This window comes from Macadamia integrifolia, unplaced genomic scaffold (genome assembly GCF_013358625.1).
Source record: "Macadamia integrifolia cultivar HAES 741 unplaced genomic scaffold, SCU_Mint_v3 scaffold2352, whole genome shotgun sequence".
Classification (NCBI taxonomy): Eukaryota; Viridiplantae; Streptophyta; class Magnoliopsida; order Proteales; family Proteaceae; genus Macadamia; species Macadamia integrifolia.
Window position 1 is genome coordinate 10958 of NW_024868653.1, and position 17740 is coordinate 28697.

General features: G+C 36.5%; 1 long non-coding RNA gene across 1 annotated transcript; it reads left to right on the forward strand.

The window, feature by feature from the left end:
- Nucleotides 1-1481: 1481 nt before the first annotated feature.
- LOC122066338 lies at nt 1482-3983 on the forward strand. Its single transcript, XR_006136336.1, has 2 exons — nt 1482-1737; nt 3747-3983. It is a non-coding gene; the product is annotated as an uncharacterized LOC122066338 (long non-coding RNA).
- Nucleotides 3984-17740: the final 13757 nt, after the last annotated feature.

Genomic DNA, 17740 nt, shown 5'->3' on the forward strand with positions numbered 1-17740 from the left:
CTTAGGTGGATGTGATTTAAAATGTATAGCATGGCATGTAGTGCATATGATTGTGTTTTGATGTGTGGACTGCTGTGTGGTCCATCGTACCACTTACTTTTTAGATGATTTTGCAGGTCCTATATCTGAGGAGCATAGGGTGGGTCCCACAGTCGAGTTTCCTGAAGAGGACTGGTGGACCCCTGAGGAGTTAGAGCATGACACTGACTGCTCATGTGAGACCTGTGCTGTGGGATAGCAGCTCTGAGGCCGAGCTGAGCTCCACGTTGGGGGCCGTGCTGATCTCCACTTCTGAGGCCGAGCTGAGCTCTTCTATGTGATGCCGAGCTGGGCTCAACCCTTGATGCCGAGCTGAGCTCTAGCCTTTGTTGCCGAGCCGAGCTGTGTACTTTGATTATTTTGATGATTTCCCTTTTTCTTTTCCTTTCTTCTTCTTCGCTCTCTTTTCTTCCTTTCTTTTATCTCTCCTCTTTACTCTTCTCACCAACTCTTTAATGCATTAAATGAGAAAAAGGAAAAACACAATAAGTACTATTTATACTAGAAAATATCTAGTAACCACATGGGTGGGTCACACAGGTGGGCGAGTCGCCCACCTGTGATCGCTCACCTGTCGGTCAAAACTTAGCCAAACAATTGAGATTTCGATGGAATTCGAGTCTCAGCATGTATCTCACTCTCGGCACAAGATATATAATACGTATACACTTTAGGATATGGCTACATACTAGCATTACCCATATATGGCCTTATGATACGTGCATGTACACGGCTTGGGTACACCCGTCTCCTCTGGCATTGACCTGGACTTGTCTAGCCAACCTATGTTCAAAGTCACCCTTGCCATCATGGTCCATAATGAACCCGCCTTAACCCTCTCTGGATCGGGTCCTACATGGTTAAACCGGGTCAACCATATAATTAAACCAGGTTTTAAAAGTAGGGTATCACAAGAAGGGTATATGTTGGAAGGAAATTATAATTAATAGTGTAGGTGAGAGAAAAGGAAAAAGGGGGATTTTAATGTAAGTGTTGAAGGGGGTTTGAAAGTATCCACAACAGTGGAAGGGGTCCCATATGAGGTGGAAAAACTTAGGCAAAAATTGGACAGTAGAAAGCCAAACAGAACATAACTGGTTGGAGAAGTTCTGGCTAACTGACCTGCCTGTTCTGGGGGTAGAATGCCTAGAATTGAGGATTTTCCTTTGTGGGTCCCACCAATTGAAAAGGTTATTCTACCCACTTTCTACCATAATTTAACGTCTGTCAAAGGGTACTAATGTAGTTGGTTTCATGTTGAAACCTATTTTCTATAAAATGTTATTGAGGTGTAAAAGTAGGAAAAATGGGTTTTTAGAGTTTTTATAAAAATGAAGTATTAGCCAAACAAACCTTACTCTGTTTAGCCTATAAATGGGGGGGGGGGGGGGGGGAAGAGTCGGTTCTTCCTCTCCTCTTTCTTGCTGTTATGAATGAAGAGAAACAGAGAAGAGAAGAAAGAAAAGAAAGAAAAGAAAGAAAAGAAAGAAGAAAGAAAAGAAGAATGGAAAGAAGAAAGGAAAGAGAGGGAGAGAAAGTGCAGTAGCTTCTCTTTGTTGCTGTCACTATGCATGCATGCACTTCGGTGCTGTTCGCAACAAGAAGATGTTGCCAAGGTGCTCCTCCAGCTGAGAAGTAAAGTTCAGAACCATGTAGCTGCAAGTAGAGCTGCATGCACAACCCAAGAACACAAGAAAGGTGAGAAATTCAAACCCATATCTGTGAATCCAGTTAGGGTAGCATTCGGCCAGAATAGGGATAGGATGAAAATTTAATTTTAAAGGGGAAAATTGTTTGTGAAGCCCAAGATAGCCCTTCACTGTAGAAATCCCCAAATTTCTGGACCCACTTGATACGCAATTTGGTTGAGGGTTTTTTTAAAACCCTAAAGCATAGGATTTCTTTTACTTAATTGAAATAGGATAAAATTGGAGGTGGAAATTACTCATGCATGATGTTAATTTTCCTGGGATAGAAGATATACAGATGGCCCCTTTTTGGGAAGCAAATCTGATTTAAAGTAAGGCTTGGGAAGTTAATACAAAGCATATGGACCAAACTTCGGTAAGGGAATGGTTTGATTTGGTGTAAAAATAGAGTATAAATGTGCTTTCAAGAATGAAAGTTACTGGGATCAATCTTGTCATCTGGGGTATGGCTGTAGAATAGCAAAAAACCATTCTGCTAGTCTAACCGGTTGGAGAGCCACTGACTAACAAGCCAGCCAATTGGGCCTGACAGAATAGAATTTTTGAAGTTATTTTATTGCTACTTGGGTTATTTCTACATGAAAGTGTTCCAAATTGTTTAAGATGCTAAGAATAAATTATAACCATGATTTATGTGCTAGTAAAAGAGAAGAAAGGGTTAGGAAAGAGGTGAGAAGGTATAAGAAGGAAATAATTATATTACCCCTAGCAAGGTAATACAAGTTTTTGTTAACCTCAAGCAACACTGACATATCCAAGGGGTTGAATAAGAGTTAAAGACCTGTAGGACCAACCTAGTAAACCAAGTATGAGCTTTCTGACTGTATGAGTAGGATGAATGCCCTCGTAGCTGAATAAGAAAGAATTCAGTTGTAGATGGACTTAAACACTGGAATCCGAATAGAAATAATTATGCCAATAAATTGATCCATGTATGAATTGCTAATTAAGAATCTGAACTATATTCGGAGAAGATATGCAAGATCGGGAAGTTAGTCGGAATTTTAGGTGAGGGGTTTGTTTGTTGTTGTTTGCTGCTTGTATTCTGATGTGGGTATCTAATCTTCCAGTTTGAGATTTCATACATTGAATTGTATAAATGTATTTTCTATAAAATAAAACTAAAATCTTTCACTTGATGTATATTTATCAGAATGAATGTGATATTTCAGGCGTGTTATGCTGGAATGGATGTGATCATGAAATATTGGATACTTCGTATGATAGTTGTGTGGTATTATGTAATAGTGATGGTTTGTGGCACGGTGTGGCTAAGGTTTTGTCCGGTACCGTGGGCTCAGAGGCCAGTCTTGTAGCTAGGATCACTGATGTGTGTATGGGGAGATGGATGTAATATTGTCGATCTGTAGCATAGTATGGCCGAGGTTCTGTCTGATACCATGGGCTCAAAGGTCAGTGTTACAGCTATGGCCACAGTTGTTTGTTGAATGCATATAGATGCATATAGTTAGGTTCACATCCCTAGTGTTATAACACTTTCCCAATATGGGGGTAAGGTATTGGCTAATCCCACTTGATGGTATGTGTTGTAGGACTACTACGCCCAGATACAGATAGGGCACAACATGGTACGGTGTAGCATACGCATGATTGTCAAACACATGGGGGACCGAGGCTCAGACCGAGACCATGTTGTCAAGGTTACTATTTAGGGGTTAGTGGGGGGACCGAGGCTCTAACCGAGACTGGCTGGCTCCTACCTGCAACAGGTTTGTATTCCTGGGGCCCAACATACAGGGTAGGGAATGCCACCTACATTGCTTATAGCACTTATACCCATAGGATGAGACTTAGTAATTAGAGTGGAATTAGATTAATAACTGAATCATATGGTTGCTGCATTGTGAGGTGGTGATATGGAATTGAGATGCTGTGAGATTGAGATTATATTATCTGTAATTCTTGTATGTGTGATTATATGCCCCCACCTCTCACTGAGCATGCCCGTGCTCACCCCCCATTCTTACTTATCCCTAGGTGTTGAAGTTGAAGCAGAGATGGTCGGGTGATTGGTTTGGATATGGAGATACATGTATGAAGTGCTTGTAGAAAAGGCTTTTGTAGTACATTAAGTATTCTAATGCAAATAAGGGTAAGATGTATAAATATTTATAATAACCTGTGAAATTATTTAATGGACCTATAATATTGTATAAGTACCATTGTAGTTGATCATCACGTGTATCTTTTAATTTAATGATTTTTTTTTATGTATACTCTGATCTAGTAGCATAATGGGCGGTGGGTTTGGTTACTACCCGCATCCGGGATCCTGGGTATTAGTTGGCTGATTGGATTGGAAATCTCAGTGCCACATACCTGTGCTATATGGAGGGTAGGGTGTCATAGTTAGGGTTTGAATCAAACTCATTCTCCTCTCCGAAGGTCTCATGGCTACTGTTCTTGTGCTCTAATGTCTTCGAAGGTCTTGTCCATACTGTTCTTGTGCCTACTTTTCTTGCGCCTACTGTTCTCGTGCCCTAAGGTTTGAATCAGGCTTTTATTGTTACATACTTTTTTTTTTTTTTGTGGGAGAACCGCTTATAACCTTGTTTATTTTAGATTTATCTAATTTTTTAGTTGTGGAGAAATAGAATTTGGTTCCAGTTATGGAAGCAACTGCAGGTATACCCTAACTCTTTTTTTTTTTTAGAAACAAATTCAAGCTATGACAAGGTTATACCTTGGTTTGAAGGTCAGGATGCACCCCAAAGGATTGTGTTCATGAATTTGCACTTAATCCATCAAGATTGTAAAAATCTATGAACCACTTACCAAATAGTATGTCCACAGATTCAAAATACCTAATGAAGCTAACCACTTAATAGCAAAAAAATTAACAAGAAAAGTGCATGTATCATATTCTTCTAAAAATTCTCTTTATGGTAGGAAGGCATTGACCAAAAATAAATAAATAATAATAATAATATTACCAGTATCCTAACCAAAGAGAAGCCCTCAAATAGCAGTGGATAAAGCAAGTTGCATAATATAAGGTTGTTTCCAAGTTGTAGGATAACATTCTCTAAATTTTGTTTTGTCTTTTTTCTGAGTACTTCTTCCATTTTGTGAAATTTGAGAAAATATACCAAGAAACTCTCTACAAAAATGGAACATAAAGGGTCTCTAACCTATATGAGCAACCAAAATTATGTTCTACTATAGATTGATAAATCTAATTGTGGTTGCACAGATTGTTGTTACAGTAGGTTTAGCCTTGTAACCGATGGCTTTTGACATGATATAAAACCTAGAAGTTTGCATTTATTTCTCTTTCACTGTCAGCATTAAATACAATGATTTAGGTATTTTTTTTGTAAAGTATGAGTTAAAGATGGAAATATGAATATCACACATGAACAATGGGTTTGTGATATATGTCAAGCACTGATTTACAGGGTTTGAATTATTTTCTAATTTAGGTATTCTTGTGTAGCATACTCATCAGCAATCTAGCTTTGTAGATGAAAAAATATTGAGTCTAAACTTAGCCAATACAAACCATTAACTAGATAAACCAAATCAAGTTTCGAAATACTATTAACCAGCCTCAAATATATTGATTATAAACAATTTTCTTGACTGCTTAGATATGTATTAGTCATGTATTTTACCTATTATATGAAAGCATGAATGTAGTAGTTATGTACTTTGGATATGTTTATGAAGAAGGATTGTGATGTGTGGTTGGTAGTTTGTTTAGCTATGGTTATATGGTTTATAGTTTGTTCAATTCTGGTGTGATTTGATGTGCCATTGATTTTATTTGGTTCCTCTAGTGTGGAGAATGCTAGTTTGGATGTTAAGAGAAAACCTTAGATTGTGATGTTTTTCAATTCAAAGCAAGAGGCATACGATTTCTACAATAGATATGGACGGGCAATAAGGTTTAATATTAGGAGACACTTTGTGAAGAAGTGCAAAAGAATAAGATAACTATAATTTCAAGGGGATTTGTTTGTTCAAAAGCTAGTTGTCGACAATAAGACGAGAGACTTCAATACTAGTAATCTATGTGCTGAGACAACAACAAATTGCCAGGCACAAATGGCCATATATTCAACTCATTATAGAAATTACATGTGTCGTGACTTTGTTTATGAGCATAATCACGTTTTTCATATTTCAACAACTGTTCATATGATACGTTCGTAGAGGAATATATTAGACATACATAGATATGAAATTGATTTGACAGATAACTCGAGGATCAGACCTAAATCCACATTTGAGTTGATGAGTAGGTAGACTGGTGGAATTGAGAAACATAGTTACATAACCCAAGATGTTAAGAATTATCTCTGCATCAAAAGAATGTGTGCGTTATCTTAAGGTGATGCAAGTAGTTTGTTGAAGTATTTTGTGACTCAAAATATGATTAACCCCTCTTTTACATACACATTTCAACTAGACAATGAGGAACAAATAATTAATAATTTTGGACTGATCTAAAGATTATTATTGATTACACACAATTTAGAGATGTAGTTAGCTTTGACACTCATTTTGCACCTACAAAGGATATAGGCCATTTGGGTTATTTGCTGATTTTAATCATCATAGAGGATGCACTGTATTCGGAGCTGCATTTTGAGGCATTCGCTGAAGCACATAGTGATAAGAAGCCTATAACCATCTTCACGAGTCAAGATACTGCTATGGCTAGAGCATCAATAAAAGGCTTGGCTTGAGACATGGCATGGGTTGTGTACCTGACATTTAATGCAGAATGACATTAAGCATTTGAGTAATATGATGAAGGATGACTCGTGTTTTCTTAAGGATTTAAAGAAATATATATTCCAATACAATAAGGAGGATAAATTCGAGTATATATTGTTTAAATTGCGTACTAAATATAAAATTGTGAATAATGCATGGTTGCAACGCATATATAGACTTAAACATAATTGGGCAAAGTTTTATTTGAAAAACACATTAACAATAGGCATTCGAGGTACACAACTTAGTGAGAGTCTAAACAATGATTTAAAAGATTATTTAAAGCCAAGTTTGGATGTTGTGCAATTTTTTAAGCACAAGGGAAAAGAAAGAAAAGTTGAGGGTCAAATAACACTCAAGGAGTACAAGTTCAGGACTCAACTCCTGCACCAAACACTACAGAACAGATAGAGAACAGAAGACCTATTTCATGGGCTATGAACCAAGACTCCTTAGTATCTACCAATGGCCCCAATATGAAGCTCTCATTGATATCATCCTATTTTGCAAGATAAAAATAGTTCAAATCTATTATATCACTAATAATGATTTAATAGCAAAAAAGAGTTAATTAGCAACAACCTCATACTAACATTGTTATAAACGATAGTAACCGAGGATTCAAAGCCCCTTTTTGGTGTATATAAATATTTGCAGACTGAATTTTTACCATCAAACCAAGCAACGGTCCCCTCCCAAACCTAACAAAAAGCAACCACATTATACAACCACAAAATACAGCATACACTTTCACGATATCCAACAATAGAATAGAGTATACACTTTCAAAATCTAAAACAAACAAGGTTGCAAAAGGTCCCCCAACAAAAAAAAATGAAGGTAAGGACGACTCGTGAAGAAAGAGAAAGAGGTAAGTAACGGAATGGAATGGGTTTGATTCAAACCTTAGGGTGCGAGAATAGTAGGTGCAAGACCTTCGGAGATGAGAATGGGTTTGATTCAAACCCTAACCTAGATCTGTGCCTTGAGCGATCACCGATTGCTGAGAGAAGAGCACTTGCCATGAGGTGTTTCGTCTCTGTTCGGTTGCAAGAAAATGGAGGATCAGGCCTTATAACAGAGATCGAAAGAGGAGGTGACAGAGAGAGAGAGAGGAAAAGAGAGAGAGAGGAAGAGACAAGAAGAGAAGTAATAGTGAGAGAGTAAGAGAGTTTGAATCACACTTGTATTGGCTTGGGGTGGGTCGGTTTGACCTGGTTTAATTGCTACCTAAATCGATTTTGGTGGTACCATCTTCTCTCTCCATATCTGAACCGTCCACCTCAGGATTGTCACTTGTCGCATTCTGCAGATAGAATAACACTAGGGGTGTCAATTCCTAAACCGAACCGGTAAAACCAGCCGGACTGAACCGATAACAACACGGACCAAACCGAACCGAAGCCTCATTGGTTCGGTTTGGTTTCGAGTATTGCAACCCCAAAACCAAATCGAACCGCACTGGAAACCGGATGAACCCGAAACCAAACCGAAACCGGCTCAAAACCTGGACCGAAATCGAAACCAAACCGGTAAGAAACCGAAACACTCCAAAATTCATTAAAAAAATCAAAATTTGCATAGTTTTGTATACATTTGTATGGAAAGTCGAATCCAAACTAGACCAAAAACCAAAACCAACTCGGTTACAAATCGATTTAAGAAACCGAAGACAAATCGAAACCAAACCGCATCGAAAACGAAACCAAACCGAAATCGGAATTTTCTTATTGGTTTGGTTTCGGTTTCAACTTTCTCACATCGAAACCGACTCAACCTGGACCAAAACCGAGCCGGACTGACCGATTGACACCCCTAAATAACACAATAAAACACGATCAAGAGTAACAGAGTATTTAAATCCCCTTGAGGGTCCTTATCTATCTGAGTGCCCCACACTACTATATCCTACTAGCCAATAGCATATGCTATTGAAACCACTTCATCTCCTAATTACCAGGCCACTATTCAGTGTTTTTTTTTTTCCCGAAAATCAATTAGTATATTAGTATGACTCTGCATATAGTCAGGCTCATTCTAGAGCAACAGTGGATTTTTTTTTCCCTTTTAATAGCTCAATTCCAAATGTATGGTGGTCATTGGTCTATAGGTGGTCCTAGAACGAAATTATCCTAGAACGAAATTAAAGGGATAGATTTTTCTTTGCTTCTCAAGTTCAACTAGATACAGACATGCCATGTGGGCTATTATGGAGCTTTCATGACTTGTATTGATTGTTTTCATTTTTATTTACTCTTTAGGGAAAGAATACTCACGCGACCCCTACATTTAAGACACAGAAGGTGGCGAACAAGATCCTCTCAAGTGCGCAAGCCTTTCAGCAAGCATCGAACAACGATTAGGAGGCATGATGAGCACCATAATGTGTGAAATCTTAGGGATATAAGTGTACATTTTGCCTCACTTTGGATAGTACTACTTTAATTTTTTTTTTTTTTTAGTTTCCAAGTCTACAAGAGAAAGTGCTTAAAGTGAATCAAGAACCAGCCCAAAGGTGAGATCCATTTATTGGTACCACATCCTCTCTCCTACAAAATCTTGAAGATTATTCTCTCTCCTTGTCATCTCACAAGATCTTGAAGATGCCATGTAGAGATTCCTTTCTGATTTAATCAAGATTGCAAGATATTTGTTAATATTGCAAGGAATGAATAGAATTTATTAATTTTGGAAATAGATTCTCTCTTTCTTCACACAATATCTCAGAGAATGAAGATTTTTACCAAGATTTAATTTAATTTAATTTAATTTTATTTCTTTTCTTAAAGAAGACTTATAGAAGGAAGGAAGCAAGACAAAAGCCCTATAAAAGACCCTTCCTCCCCCTCCTATTTATTATTCCCCTTAGTTTATTTTCTAGTTTATGCTTAGTTTTCTTCTCTCTCTCCCTCTCTCCCTCTCTTTAGTTTTAGTTCTTTATTTTTGTTTTAATCACTTTTGTAATAATTTTTTGTAAACAGATTCTCTCTTTCTTCACACAATATCTCAGAGAATGAAGATTTTTACCAAGATTTAATTTAATTTAATTTTATTTCTTTTCTTAAAGAAGATTTATAGAAGGAAGGAAGCAAGACAAAAGCCCTATAAAAGCCCCTTCCTCCCCCCTCCTATTTATTATTCCTCTTAGTTTATTTTCTAGTTTATGCTTAGTTTTCTTCTCTCTCTCCCTCTCTCACTCTCTTTAGTTTTAGTTCTTTATTTTTGTTTTAATCACTTTTGTAATAGTTTTTTATGTCAATTAATGCAAGTACTCTTTTATTCTCATTCAGCCTTTTATGTTTATGATTTATGCAATTGAGTTGTAATTTTTAAAGTTATAGTTCTAGGCTTAGACCTAGGTAACAAGATCACGAGCCGTGGAGCAATTTTTTTTTTAAGTTCGGTTTTTTTTTTTAAGATTTGTTTTCTTTAGTACTAGAAATTTCAGATTTGGTTTATTCAAGATCTGGTTTTTAATACTGGTAGTATCTCAAATCACCCAAGCTTTCAAGTTCAAGCATTGATTCAAGTAAGTAGGCTCCTTCAGTAATCTTCTCTCCCCTCTTTCATTCCCTCTTCTGACTACCTTTTCTTTCTTAATTTAAGATTTTAATTTCAGTCGTTACATTATTGCTATCCCTTTCCCCCAAGGTTCATAGCTTGTGTATGTGTTCGCTTTGCCTCTCCTAGTCATAGAACCATCAATTTATTGTTTTTATTTGAATTGTCTCCCTTTCCCTAAAGCCAAGTAGAGTAACCATTGTAAGAGTGACTCTCTAGTCAAGTAAGGAAGCTCATATTATGATGCATCCCTCGGGCTAAGTAGAGAAACCTACTTGTGAGTCTCTCTCTACCTTTATCCCCTTCTTTTACTTTATTTTTATTTTAGCATTTTTTTTTCTTTATTATTTTTTTTATTGCGTGGGTTGTTTATTTTCAGTTATTTATTTATTTATTTTATTTTATTTGCATGACTTGCGTTTTTAAATTCTTAGATGACGAATGGTTAGAACGTTATTTTAGATACATATGTTTAGGACGGTAATTAGAATTAGATCACAACCATTAATTAGTTCACTTTCATATTATTAAAAGAAAAAAAAAAGAAGTGGTTGCTCTCCCTGTGTTCGACCCGTAGCTACACTGATCCGTACACTTGTAGTTACATTTAATATCTCAAACAAGGCACTCAGGGTACATGCCTCAGTGTTGCCAATTGTCTGATGCATGCTAGAGGGGCTGGCAACACTGGAGAGGATTGGGGTTCGACAAAATGATGTCTCCGCTCTTGTGAAATAACAATAAAAAACCAACCCCCTTTAATGCTCAAGTGCACATGGAACATTATTTTTCTTACTATTTATTGTGGGAAAATATTTTTTGTTTGGGAGTGTGCCGAATGTGTTAGGAGTTCTTATGTCTAGAACTTGATTCAATAACCCCACGATGAGTAGAACACAAATATGAATTAAATGGGACAATATACCTGTTGAGCATGGTGGAAGTCTCTAAGCCAAGAATGACAAATCCGAAGAACTAGATAGTGGAAGCCCTCTGCTAAAATCTTCTACAACCTTTCATCCTTGGAATTCTCTCTCATACGTATTAGCTCTTGTTAAAGGAGTAGTGCTTCCAAAACAATAACAATGTGAAGGTAACCTCTGCAGGGACTGTTAGCATTTTATTTAAAATAGAATCTCTAAATTCCTAATCCACTCCCACAATGAATTAGGTCAGGTATCCCAATTAGAGTGAGCCTAAATTAGCTAGGGCCCAATAGATTAGTCTGTATCAATTATGCCCATAAAAAAACACTTGACAATATGTTCCCTACGTACTGACCTCGTTGTTCCCCCTAAATGGATGTTTTCTGCCAAAATAGCTTATGCTCCTGAAAAAAAAAAAAAAAAACTTTCGTTTATTATTTTCTTCTGTTTATAAAGTGGTCAAATAACCACCTACAAATAGACATTTTGGACATAATTGCTTGCTAAAAGAACTTAACCGCTGACTAATATATTTTTAACTGAATGGATTCTAGCTTAACTTCACCGGGTTCTTTGGAAGTCCTTGTAATGAAGGTCAATGTATTTTATTTAAAAAAAGAAGAAAAAGGTGTATGTAGACTGGTCCAAGGAGCTCAATTATGAGTTAACTCACTTTTGCTCAAGTTTGGGGAGCATGGATCAAGTCCTCATACGAGAATCATTCTCGTGCGGTGTTTGATCCATACTTGGATTCCACTTAATCGCTCTCTCTTTTTTATTTATTTATTTTTTTTTATTTTTTTTTATTTTGAATGAAGTCCAAGTGTGAATGAAACACCGTACGAGAATGATTCTCGTACGGGGACCTGATCCGGACTCAAGTTTGGATAGGTTCTACTAATATTTTTGACAGAAGAGCAATATTAGTGAGTGAGCTTAACTAATGGTAAAAGTAAGCTTCTTAGACTAGTTTGTTGGGAAAATAGTCTTAAATCGGTTAAATAATGTACAATAATTGGACTCATAACCTTGAGAAAGATCTCTCCTATCGCAAAACTCGAGCTATTTGATTCAACCCCGTGAAATGGTATTCACATTAGGTTAAAGAAGCCTAGATATTTTTTTTTGGTAAATAAGCCTAGAGTTTGGGTACCAAAAAATAGATAGAACCAAGAAAAAAGTCCAATTATTTACACCTATTTCATTGATTGCACATTGTACGTTTACTTTTTTAATCCTAATCATCTCGATCTCCTTCCAAATTATGCAATTAATCTCTCAATAACTCCATTAGCATATTATAATTCTATAATCAGGAGATTCTAGACCCATTAATGAGGCACATCTTGGAGTTTAACATACAATTAAAGTTTATTAATTATGAATTAATTAATTTAGTAATGTGAGATGTGGTTAGATTCATGCTCCATGGGCTAGTTTGACAGATTGGGAGTGTTGATCCGCACAGGTGGGACTGTGTAAGGTTCTAACACTCGGCAACGGTCATGGGAACAGTGAAAGGAGATATTATTTTGAGAAGGATTGGATCAGATCAAATTGTATTGGATGAATTTATTTCTTTTTTAATTATTTTTTATTATAATTTTATTCTTAAATCATACATGTGGAACGATGAAGACTGATACTATTTCAATTTAACCCATACAAATCATTCTGTTCCTTACCAAAAAAAAATTCTGTTCCTTCTCTTTGGTGGGGTGACCTCGAGTGGGGAACAGAAAATTAGGGTTTCCAAGATTTGCAAAGACCCCACTTAGTCACGTCCTCACAATATATTGCTCCCAAAGTCCCAATAGAATCTCCTAATATGGAAAGTATACGACCTAAAGCTAGGACTACTTTCTTTCTTTAATCTTTTTGTTGGCCAAGCACAAGACCGCTCTTTTGATTTGTTGATATTTGATAAATAAAGCGATTAAGGCCTTGGACTACTTTGTCGTGTAAATGAGCTGAAAAAGATCTGGTCGATATCTATATATTAAGGGTATTACTGTAAATAACCCTCAAAATTTGTCCATTTTTATCCATGGATTGGTTATTTAGGCTGCATTTAATCGTATTTATTTATTTATTTTTTTGAAGACGCTAGAGTAGATCCTAATCCAAGAGGAAATCAGCTCATGGGAGGTCATATCAATTAATGACATTTTTGACAGCATCTGCTGTTTTGGTTTGGAGGGCAAATCTGGTGTACCCTTTAGGTGACATTCTTGGATTTTCAATTATTTCATGAAAGAAATTGCATTTTTGTAATATTTTGATTCTTTTAAGGTGAGCTTAGGCTATTTGATTTTGTTTCTACTATTTATGTGTCTAGAAATAGTAAAAATGTGTATTTTTTTTTTTTCAGAAATGATTTTTAAAATTGTAAGAAAGTGTTTGATTTTTCTATTTTTCGAAACGTTTTCAACAGTGTAGTCGGGTTTGAGACACGAGAGAAAGTACAATGTTACAGGTATGCAACTCATGAGTGAAGGCACGATGTTGAAGTTACAGGTATGCTTTGTGGAGATGGATTTCAGAAGGATGAAGACAATCTGAAACAGTGAGCTTTGCACAAACAGGTTAGAGTTGCCACTTCTGGATAACGAAAAATTTTTAAAAACAAAATCAAATGTGTCCTTAATTGTGATAAAATTTCCAAGAGTCATTATTCTGATTATAAAAATCATCTTCATGCGTTAAGAGAGAGCAGCCAGATCTCTCCATAGAAAATTTTCTTCCACATGATGATACGATTCACACTAAAACCTTTGTGATTTGTAAACTTATTTCCCAAGCTTTCCTCCAACTAGCCAATTTAATGGTTGGGTTTAGTTAGTTGTACTGAGTTTTTTCACTATCTGTATGATGGTTGTATATGAATATAGAGACAAAAACAAACTTCATATTCTAATGTCCAGAGAGAAAAAGATTATCCCTTGATTCTCTTCATCACGGGTGAAGTGAAATATTCTCTTTAGTTATAAGAACATGATGAAAGTTTTGCTTTATCATGAGTAAAAAATCTAATCATTGGGGTTTCATAATTTCTTCCTCTCTATTGTATCAAATCCAAATTGTACTTTATTCCTATCCAACCATCATAATTTGTCAGTTAAGAGAATCTTTCTTCATTGTGAATGAATAAAAACTCAATTTGACATAGATATACATTTGTTTCTATATTTAGTCATATTCAAATGTCTAGTTGTATCCAAATGCTTCATTATTTGTCACATGACAGTATGGGTTAGACCATGTAATAGATAGAGCACTAAGAAAGAATCTCATTGGTACAATTTCTGCTTAAAAGGAATAGAGGAAGTGACTAAAATTACAAGAAAAAATGTTTACATTCATCTCCATTTGATGACATTTTCAAAAGTTTATTAAAACTTTGAATTAGAGCTTGTGTACTTGTCCTTATTTACTTTGCACTAAAAATTTATCTATTAAAATGTATGTGAGATCGTTGATCACATGGATAAACCTATGTCCTGTCTTTTATTTTCTTGATAGAAGACAAACACTATTAAGTATCAAATAACGAATAGTGAGATGTTACATTTCACTAGGCACGTCTTAGAGTCCCTTTTTAGAAAACAAAATTTATCAAATGCTTTTAAAACTATTGATATTATTATTATTATTATTATTATTATTATTATTATTATTATTATCTTTTTTTATTGTCCTATTTAAAGGTGAACATGGTTATGTTATGTTGAATTTTTTTAAACCTCAGTTTAACCCTAAGTCCTCAAACGAGACCAATCCAATTTAATCTTGTTGAACTCATTTTCAAGCCCAATCTTGTCGAGTTGATATCAACCCAAGACGACCGTAAATGACCCTGCCGGGGTTGGGTTGGGGAGGATTGACTTCTCTAATTGCTACATGAAAACCCTTGTCGCTTGGCCCCATCGAGTGGCTGAAGACTTCTTTTTTTTTTTGTTTTTTGTTGGAAAGTGGCTGAAAGTGGCTGAAGACTTCAGGCGCTCGAATATCAAGTTGTAAATGGGACCCATGTCTTCTACCAAAATGAAAAATAGGACCCACGTCCTCTGTTATCCGGACCCCACACCTGTCAGGCATGCAATGGATTTCGTAATGTGACATCCACCGCAGAGGTGGTTGAGATTTTCGCTTCCAACTCGAAGCGGGGATGAAAAGGACAAGAACAGACTACTTTCGTATATTTTGCAATTCCCGATGACATTTCTCCCAGTTCCAGCTCACGGGACGCCGGAGCTTTTCTCTGGTGGGCCTTTTTACTTTATTACCCATCATCTATGCAACTTATTACGAGAAGGGATTGCCCTTTCTTCTTCCCCACATGATCCAACGGGAGAATGCTCTACCAAAAAAATGGTTGAATGTCCTCTAGTAATTCGTGACAGCAGAGGGAGAGACTTGACAGTACATTAACCAACAGAAAGCGGCTGACCCAAAAAAAAAAAAAAACACAAAGTTACAAATAATCCTTTCTTTCTTTTTATTTTCTGTGTAGAAAACAGGATTTCGATCCTCTTCAACTACTTGGCGTCCAATTCCCCTTTAAGTTCCAATCATCCTCTCCGTCTTAGATGGGTTTGAAAATTTATCTCAATTGCCTTCAACACTTAGAAGAACTCAATGGCTTGCTAAGGTCTCTATGCAATAAAGAATCTAGATGAGAAACGAATGGCTGCAATTAAGGCGTTAATTGAGGATCAAACCTCTTAGACTACGTTTATGGCCAATCAGAAGAAAGCAAAGAGGCAAATACCCCTCATACTCATCATATCAACAATGCCTCTAGCCAAAATCAGAGTCATGCTTCTTCAGAAGAAATGACTAAGAAATATATGTCCATGTCCTCCTAACCATTAGATGGATAATAAAGGAAACCAATAGTTGGAGAGGATCTTTTTCCTAAAAAACAACATTTTATTCAGTATTCCCTATGTTCTTCTATATATCACCCCTTGTCTTTTATTGAATTTTATACAAATGCTATTGTCATTTACAATGGTCTAACCATCCATACTAAGGTACCTCATATTTTAATATTATGTTTGAGATACTTTGAAAGAAATTCGTTTGGCTCTCTTTGCCATGGTACCATTAAAGTCTCCAGGACCGGATGGCCTCCCACCGATTTTCTTCCAATGTTATTGGGACTTCATTAAAGCCGATCTCTTTGATTATGTTGCTGAATTTTTCACCACCGGTCATATACAATTTGTTCTAAACCAGACTTTTATATGTTTAATTCCAAAAGTGGAGAGCCTTGAGTTAGCAGATCAGTTTCGCCCCATTACTCTCTGTAATGTTGTCTTCAAAGTCATAGCCAAGTCGGTAGCTGACTCATTGCATGGAGCTTTGGATGATATTGTTGCTCCAACTCAGTTTGCTTTTATTCCCAACCGGTTTATTTCTAATAATGTTTTGGTGGCACACGATTATTTCATTATATCAAGAAGCAAAAGAAGGGTAAAGATAAATTCCTAGCCTTAAAACTGGATATGCGTAAGGCATATTATAGGATTGAATGGAATTTTATTGAAGGGATGCTATTGAAGTTGGGATTTAGTCCATTTTGGGTTGATAGAGTTATGACTTGTATTCGTTCTGTCTCCTTTAATTTTCTTGTAAATGGATGTGTGAAAGGAGCAATTACACATACTCGTGGTATTCGTCAAGGGGACCTTATTTCACCTGCCATTTTTATTCTATGTTCCCAAGCTTTAAGCTTTATTATTATAAGAGAGGAGAATGCTAGTACTCTGCAAGGAATCAAGGTTCGACATGGGGGTGTTCCTATTGCTCACCTCCTATTCGCTGATGATATTATATTTTGTTTTCAAAAGTAAAGTTGCAAGAAGTTTTATCTTTGAAGCATTGTCTTGACCTTTATTGTAAGGCAACAGGACAAGCTATAAATTTGCGGAAGTCTAGCTTCACATTCAGCCTGGATACACATGTGAAATTCAAGAGGTGTTCTCCAGAGTACTTAAAGTCTCTTATGGAGATGGACCAGCAAAGTATCTTGGGTTACCCACCGACTTGGGCATCTCAACGAAGGTTTTATTCCAAGATGTAAAGGAGAAAACATTACATAAGTTACAAGGCTGGAAAGAAGCACTGCTATCTCATGCAAGGAAGGAGATCCTTTTGAAAGCACCTATTTCTCCACCAAGGATAGATGCTCTGCCTAGTATTTGTGCTAATGTTGCTAATACAATGGCTTGGAGTTCTCCTTTACCAGGTTTCATAAAAGTCAATACGGATGAGGCATTCTCTGCTGGTGGTACAAAAGGGGGGCTGGGGTATATTTTTCAGGATCATAGAGGCTGGCAACTTAAGGCTATATATCTCTGTTCTAGCTTGTCTCAGTTCAACTAGGCAGGGAGAAGCTCTTGCTATTCGACATGCTCTTTCACAAGCAATTACGAAAGGGTATATGTATCTTCAAGTAGAATCTGATTGCAAAGAAGTTATTGACGAATCCTTGATCTGACAACCACCCCACCTCTTGACATATCAGTCGTCATTTCTGATGTGATAGCTTTGATTCTATCCTTTGCATCTATTTCCTTTTCATATATCCCCCGGGCACTAAATGATGTAGTATAGATGCCCTAGTTAGGAAGGCCATGTCTATTATGTGTGTGACAGTGTGGCCGCTCTGCATTCTGTGGCTTCATGATCTTTGCCTATCTGAAGCCATAGGTTGTACACATGTCTTTTTTCAGTAAACTCTCTTTCTACAAAAAA